At 56.3% G+C, this 7,780-nt stretch overlaps 4 non-coding genes across 4 annotated transcripts; 2 read left to right on the top strand and 2 right to left on the bottom strand.

Moving 5' to 3' along the window:
• Positions 1–195: 195 nt before the first annotated feature.
• Positions 196–359, top strand: LOC125962781 (U1 spliceosomal RNA). The gene has a single exon (XR_007474519.1). It is a non-coding gene; the product is annotated as a U1 spliceosomal RNA (small nuclear RNA).
• Positions 360–2,457: 2,098 nt separating this feature from the next.
• Positions 2,458–2,531, bottom strand: TRNAN-GUU (transfer RNA asparagine (anticodon GUU)). Its single transcript has one exon. It is a non-coding gene; the product is annotated as a tRNA-Asn (tRNA).
• Positions 2,532–5,107: 2,576 nt separating this feature from the next.
• Positions 5,108–5,181, top strand: TRNAN-GUU (transfer RNA asparagine (anticodon GUU)). The gene has a single exon. It is a non-coding gene; the product is annotated as a tRNA-Asn (tRNA).
• A 2,098-nt stretch (positions 5,182–7,279) lies between these two features.
• LOC125962780 (U1 spliceosomal RNA) lies at positions 7,280–7,443 on the bottom strand. The gene has a single exon (XR_007474516.1). It is a non-coding gene; the product is annotated as a U1 spliceosomal RNA (small nuclear RNA).
• Between the last annotated feature and the right edge of the window lie 337 nt (positions 7,444–7,780).

Genomic DNA, 7,780 nt, shown 5'->3' with positions numbered 1-7,780 from the left:
CGTAGGGGTACAATTCCCGGCGAGCCACTTCCCGGGCTGTGGAAGTTTTCGGGAGAAGTTGCTTGGATTTTATTAGCAGAGTCGTTTGGAAGGGCTGAGAAGCGTGGAAGAGGAGGGGGTGCGGAGGGTGGGTGGGGAGCGTGTGTGTACAGTGTAGGCGTCTAAGGCTGTACGGGGGGGCGGGGAAAGCGATTCATACTTACCTGGCAGGGGAGATACCATGATCATGAAGGTGGTTTTCCCAGGGTGAGGCTCACTCATTGCACTGCGAGTGTGCTGACCCCTGCGATTTCCCCAAATAGGGGAAACTCGACTGCGTAATTTGTGGTAGTGGGGGACTGCGTGCGCGCTCTCCCCTGGCAACGAGTGTGCTAACGGTAGAATGAAGCAACGACACTCCTGGGGCCCTGTATCTCTGGCAATAGCTTGGTGAAGACGGTGGTTGCTCCCGCTTGTCGCGCGCCGTTTTCTTCAGCTTTTTTTTTTTTCCGTGGTGGTGGTTGTTTTGGCGTGCGGGTGCCGGAGCACCGCCACGGTGGTGGATACGAAAGGGTGCGCGATAGCCGAGCTTTTTTTTTGTTTGTTTGTTTTCCTTTTGGGGGAGAAGTGAGTGTCAGCTCTCCGCGCAAGCGCAGAGAGTTTGCGTTAGTACTTATGAGTTCGACTTTAGCTGGTCTGTGCCTTGCAAGACGCTGAGAGGTTCGGGAGGGAGTTTGCTCTCCTGCCTTATACTTTGAAAGGGGAGTGCTACGCCGCGCCGCACGCAGGCACGGGAACGGCATCTGCGTTCTTGCCTCAAACAACAGTAATAGTACCAGCCGGGGAACGTGCAAAAAAAAGTTTTCCCGGAGGCCGGCCGTCTAGGCCTCCCCGGTGATTCCGTGGATAAGGGATCCGCTTGCCTAATGCAAGGAACACGGGTTCGAGTTCTGGTCGGCGGCGAACATCCCACGCGCTACAGGGCAAGTGAGCTCTCGTGCGGCAACTGCTCAAGCCTGCGTGCCTGGAGCCCGCGCTCACGATCTTCGCAGTGAGGGAGAAGCCCGGCCGCGGCAGCGGCCCCACAACGCAGTTTATTCAAACAAACACACTAAAACGGCGGGCAGACGGGCCCATCTAATGAAAGAGGGCAGGGAGTGGCTCCTGCGGGAGGGGAAGCAATGCCTCCACTTTTTACTGCCTGGAGAGTTTCCCCCGCAAAGCACACGAGGACAAATCCAGTGTGGAGCTTCTTACGCTGAGAGCCGAGCTGTGAGTCCAGCGAGGCCGAACGAGCTGCTGTGCGCAGGACAGACTCCCAGAGAGGGGACAGATGCTAGAACTAATTTAGCGAGGAAGGCAGCAGGGCCCCCCGCCACCGTGCAGCACAGTCCTGAGCCGTGCAGCTCTCGGAGGAAACTCCCCGAGGTCGGCGGAAATTTTTGACAGGACCAAGGCTCGCACAGATAGTGCTCCTCCTCCCAAGCGGACAGACTAGAAGGAAACAAACAAACAACCGCAACCAGAAAACATCGTAGTTCAGAAGGGCATGGGGTAGAGTACTCAGGAGGAATGTCTTGCGGCAGTAGCGGGAGCTCGTTAGCCCCAGACTGAGCGCTGCTCGGAACCACTTCGCAAATCATAGAAGCAAGACCGGAAACGATCAGACAGTTTGCAAGTAACTTAAATGCGTCCATGAACAAAGTTCAGCGTTTCCAGGAACACACAGCTCTCCAGCAAGGCACCCTTCACAAATGCCTGGCATTCCATCACAGATTCTGAGGTATCCAAAGAGCCAGGGGAAATGACCCTTCTCCATAATGCAGAGACACCTCGGTCATTTGCAAGTGACCCAGAGCTGACACCGATGTTAAAATCACCAGAGGAGGACATTAAAACATTTATTCCAAGTGTATTCCGTAGCTTCAAACAGTTAAATGTACACACACACGGGGAACATTTTAAAAAGACCCGCTCTAACGTGAAGAGTGAAAACTACACTGTCTGAAAGGAAATGTACTGCAAGGGATTAAGAGCGAGCCGTTCGAAAACGCAGAAGAAAGAATTTTGAATAGGAATTGCGTTGACTCTGCCTTGATTGCAGATCACTTTCAGTAGAAAGCGACAGTCCCAAACGAAAGGGCGGAGGCGTCCTGAGATGGGGCGGTGAATACTCGGCGCGGGCGGTGCCATGGAGCTTGATTTATGACGTCGCAGCTTGAGTAAGGGATGGCCGCCACCCGTGTGCGTGTGCCTTCATCCTCTGGCAGGTGTCCTGGAACGTACAAGGCAGATGACTTAGTGAGGGCAGCCCTCCAGGTGGTGCAAAGAGACCAGGGGCACCAGGTAAAAACCGGGAGCAGGCGGAGATCGTCAGCTGGGTGGAGATTCCGGGAGAGGGGCGCTGGGGAGGAACTGAAACGGCAGGCGCATAAAAGCGACAGCTGAGACCCCGCTCATCAGATTCTAAGCCAAGTTCGTCCCTGGGTGGGCTCGAACCACCAACCTTTCGGTTAACAGCCGAACGCGCTAACCGATTGCGCCACAGAGACGAGCGGCTGCGAGGCATTCTTGTAACATCCTGGAATCAGAATGTATTCCCCGTCCCTTCCAACCCCAGCGGAAAAGAGATTCAAATGTCTTTATCTTATCCAACCTCGCCGGCGCTCTCAGAGACACTGAGTCTCGTGGACCGTGGACACCGAGCCCGAGTGAGCTGGGGGCTCCGACGGAACAACGCCGGGCCCACGACCATCCTCGCCTGCTCCTGGCCGCCTCGAAAGCGGCCCCTCTACACGAGACGACGGCCGCCTGTCTTGGGCTCAAGTCTTCCATTTCCCACTCGTGATCGGCCTCACCCGTCGCGCTCACCGCAAGTCCCCCTCCAGGTCTGGGTGGTCGTACGGGGGAAGGACAGCAACCGGCTGTGTCCCCACCGTTCTGCCCCCTCTGGGCGCCTCCAGAGAAGGGCTCCACGAGGCACGACCCGGAGTTTGCTCACCAGGCAGCCCCTCGCCCGGAGCAGGGCCTGGCATCCAGCAGGCGCCCAATACATGCCTCGCGGAGGATGCATTCCGCCGCCGGGGCCCGGCGTGGTGGGTAGACCAAGAATTCTTATGCCACCTGTAAGGTTTTAGTCCTCGAGGAACCTAGATTTTTCAGATCAGCTGTTCTTCAAAACCTTTCTTCTAGCAGCTGATTTAGAACCAGATAAAAGTCCTAGAAAGGCCAGGAGGGCACCACCCCGACCTGCTCTGAACTCCCCACCCAAGGCGGTGCTGCAGCCTCAGCCTGCGGGCGCAGGTGTCGGGTCTGAGAGGCGTGAAGGAGGAAAGCTGCAAAGGAGAAAGACGGCTGGGCTAACGTGGATCCGACCACAGCTCCGTAGGTCCCCGGTGGAGCATAGCGGTCGTGGTGTGATTGGTGCGCTGATGGGAGCCTGCCTGCTTGGGTCTGAATTCGAATCCTAACAGAAAAAGGTTTCCCGTGCCTGATCACCCCCGGCAACACCGTATGGTTCTACCTTTTGGACTTGGTGCCTTGCCCCCTACTGGCTACAGAGCAGGCGGGCGAGGTGGCGAGCCGCACACCTCACCGGAGGACTCCACGTTCTGAGGACCCCCCGACTCCGCCCGAGACCCCCACGGCCTGGAGTCAGCATTCCCTCCAGCTGGGCCCTCGCTGACGCTCCCGGTGCCGCCCACTCTGAGGAGAGCGCCCGCGGCTCCAAGAACAACCTTCTCCTCTGTCTGGGAGCATTTGGCTGGGTTGATCGGAATCTGCCCTTTTCGGGCCTCACACGTCCCGGAAAATCCTAGGGCCTAGCGCCGGCCCTGCATGGGCCTGGAGGAGTCGCTGTGTTCCTGCCGGTTGGAGCTTGGCCTGCAAAGAAAGGCTCCCGCCGATTTCGATTTCCCCGGCCTAGGCTGTGCATGCTAATTCAAGACTCAGGAGCTGCAGCGACCCAAAACAGTGAACCTCTCCTGTCGTTGTCTTTGCGAATGGCGTGCTCCTATACATAGAAAAATCCTCCATAACCCACACAAAACTACCAGAGTCAACAAACGAATTCTGTATAATGGCAGGGTACAAGATAGACAAAAATCAGTTGTTTCTATACACTAGCAGTGAACAATCTGAAAAAGAAAACAATTCAATTTACGATAGCACCCAAAACGAATAAAATATCTATGAATTAACTTATCCAAGGAGGTGAAAGACTTCTAGACTGAAAACTACAAAACATAGCTACAGGTGATTAAAGAATACCTAAGGCAATGGAAAGATAGCCTCTACGGATCTTTCTCTCTCTCTTTCTCCCTCATACTCCCAGGTTGCCTAGCCCAGCCGTCTTTCTCCTTTGCAGCTTTCCTCCTTCACGCCTCTCAGACCCGACACCTGCGCCCGCAGGCTGAGGCCGCAGCACCGCCTTGGGTGGGGAGTTGAGAGCCGGACGGGGTGGTGCCCTCCTGGCCTTTCTAGGACTTTTATCTGGTTCTAAATCAGCTGCTAGAAGAAAGGTTTTGAAGAACAGACGATCTGAAAAGTCTAGGTTCCTCCAGGACTAAACACAGGTGGCATAAGAATTCTCGGTCTACCCACCACCGCAGGCCCCGGCGGAGGGCATGTATTGGGCGCCTGCTGGATGCCAGGCCCTGCTCCGGGCGAGGGGCTGCCTGGTGAGCAAACTCCGGGTCGTGCCTCGTGGAGCCCTTCTCTGGAGGCGCCCAGAGGGGGCAGAACGGTGGGGACACAGCCGGTTGCTGTCCTTCCCCCGTACGACCACCCAGACCTGGAGGGGGACTTGCGGTGAGCGCGACGGGTGAGGCCGATCACGAGTGGGAAATGGAAGACTTGAGCCCAAGACAGGCGGCCGTCGTCTCGTGTAGAGGGGCCGCTTTCGAGGCGGCCAGGAGCAGGCGAGGATGGTCGTGGGCCCGGCGTTGTTCCGTCGGAGCCCCCAGCTCACTCGGGCTCGGTGTCCACGGTCCACGAGACTCAGTGTCTCTGAGAGCGCCGGCGAGGTTGGATAAGATAAAGACATTTGAATCTCTTTTCCGCTGGGGTTGGAAGGGACGGGGAATACATTCTGATTCCAGGATGTTACAAGAATGCCTCGCAGCCGCTCGTCTCTGTGGCGCAATCGGTTAGCGCGTTCGGCTGTTAACCGAAAGGTTGGTGGTTCGAGCCCACCCAGGGACGAACTTGGCTTAGAATCTGATGAGCGGGGTCTCAGCTGTCGCTTTTATGCGCCTGCCGTTTCAGTTCCTCCCCAGCGCCCCTCTCCCGGAATCTCCACCCAGCTGACGATCTCCGCCTGCTCCCGGTTTTTACCTGGTGCCCCTGGTCTCTTTGCACCACCTGGAGGGCTGCCCTCACTAAGTCATCTGCCTTGTACGTTCCAGGACACCTGCCAGAGGATGAAGGCACACGCACACGGGTGGCGGCCATCCCTTACTCAAGCTGCGACGTCATAAATCAAGCTCCATGGCACCGCCCGCGCCGAGTATTCACCGCCCCATCTCAGGACGCCTCCGCCCTTTCGTTTGGGACTGTCGCTTTCTACTGAAAGTGATCTGCAATCAAGGCAGAGTCAACGCAATTCCTATTCAAAATTCTTTCTTCTGCGTTTTCGAACGGCTCGCTCTTAATCCCTTGCAGTACATTTCCTTTCAGACAGTGTAGTTTTCACTCTTCACGTTAGAGCGGGTCTTTTTAAAATGTTCCCCGTGTGTGTGTACATTTAACTGTTTGAAGCTACGGAATACACTTGGAATAAATGTTTTAATGTCCTCCTCTGGTGATTTTAACATCGGTGTCAGCTCTGGGTCACTTGCAAATGACCGAGGTGTCTCTGCATTATGGAGAAGGGTCATTTCCCCTGGCTCTTTGGATACCTCAGAATCTGTGATGGAATGCCAGGCATTTGTGAAGGGTGCCTTGCTGGAGAGCTGTGTGTTCCTGGAAACGCTGAACTTTGTTCATGGACGCATTTAAGTTACTTGCAAACTGTCTGATCGTTTCCGGTCTTGCTTCTATGATTTGCGAAGTGGTTCCGAGCAGCGCTCAGTCTGGGGCTAACGAGCTCCCGCTACTGCCGCAAGACATTCCTCCTGAGTACTCTACCCCATGCCCTTCTGAACTACGATGTTTTCTGGTTGCGGTTGTTTGTTTGTTTCCTTCTAGTCTGTCCGCTTGGGAGGAGGAGCACTATCTGTGCGAGCCTTGGTCCTGTCAAAAATTTCCGCCGACCTCGGGGAGTTTCCTCCGAGAGCTGCACGGCTCAGGACTGTGCTGCACGGTGGCGGGGGGCCCTGCTGCCTTCCTCGCTAAATTAGTTCTAGCATCTGTCCCCTCTCTGGGAGTCTGTCCTGCGCACAGCAGCTCGTTCGGCCTCGCTGGACTCACAGCTCGGCTCTCAGCGTAAGAAGCTCCACACTGGATTTGTCCTCGTGTGCTTTGCGGGGGAAACTCTCCAGGCAGTAAAAAGTGGAGGCATTGCTTCCCCTCCCGCAGGAGCCACTCCCTGCCCTCTTTCATTAGATGGGCCCGTCTGCCCGCCGTTTTAGTGTGTTTGTTTGAATAAACTGCGTTGTGGGGCCGCTGCCGCGGCCGGGCTTCTCCCTCACTGCGAAGATCGTGAGCGCGGGCTCCAGGCACGCAGGCTTGAGCAGTTGCCGCACGAGAGCTCACTTGCCCTGTAGCGCGTGGGATGTTCGCCGCCGACCAGAACTCGAACCCGTGTTCCTTGCATTAGGCAAGCGGATCCCTTATCCACGGAATCACCGGGGAGGCCTAGACGGCCGGCCTCCGGGAAAACTTTTTTTTGCACGTTCCCCGGCTGGTACTATTACTGTTGTTTGAGGCAAGAACGCAGATGCCGTTCCCGTGCCTGCGTGCGGCGCGGCGTAGCACTCCCCTTTCAAAGTATAAGGCAGGAGAGCAAACTCCCTCCCGAACCTCTCAGCGTCTTGCAAGGCACAGACCAGCTAAAGTCGAACTCATAAGTACTAACGCAAACTCTCTGCGCTTGCGCGGAGAGCTGACACTCACTTCTCCCCCAAAAGGAAAACAAACAAACAAAAAAAAAGCTCGGCTATCGCGCACCCTTTCGTATCCACCACCGTGGCGGTGCTCCGGCACCCGCACGCCAAAACAACCACCACCACGGAAAAAAAAAAAAGCTGAAGAAAACGGCGCGCGACAAGCGGGAGCAACCACCGTCTTCACCAAGCTATTGCCAGAGATACAGGGCCCCAGGAGTGTCGTTGCTTCATTCTACCGTTAGCACACTCGTTGCCAGGGGAGAGCGCGCACGCAGTCCCCCACTACCACAAATTACGCAGTCGAGTTTCCCCTATTTGGGGAAATCGCAGGGGTCAGCACACTCGCAGTGCAATGAGTGAGCCTCACCCTGGGAAAACCACCTTCATGATCATGGTATCTCCCCTGCCAGGTAAGTATGAATCGCTTTCCCCGCCCCCCCGTACAGCCTTAGACGCCTACACTGTACACACACGCTCCCCACCCACCCTCCGCACCCCCTCCTCTTCCACGCTTCTCAGCCCTTCCAAACGACTCTGCTAATAAAATCCAAGCAACTTCTCCCGAAAACTTCCACAGCCCGGGAAGTGGCTCGCCGGGAATTGTACCCCTACGCTGCAAGATTTACATAAGCCAAGCCCCATTCCTGACCTCTAAGGCGGCTCCTCTCCTCCAACCCCCGCCCTGTCCCCGCCCTGCCGAGATGACCAATGGGCGGGCCGGCTGCTGAAGGGGGAAGTGACGTCACATGCCCGCC

The sequence above is a fragment of the Orcinus orca genome, chromosome 1, assembly GCF_937001465.1.
Source record: "Orcinus orca chromosome 1, mOrcOrc1.1, whole genome shotgun sequence".
In the NCBI taxonomy this organism is placed as follows: domain Eukaryota; kingdom Metazoa; phylum Chordata; class Mammalia; order Artiodactyla; family Delphinidae; genus Orcinus; species Orcinus orca.
This window is presented reverse-complemented; position numbering and strand designations above follow the sequence as displayed.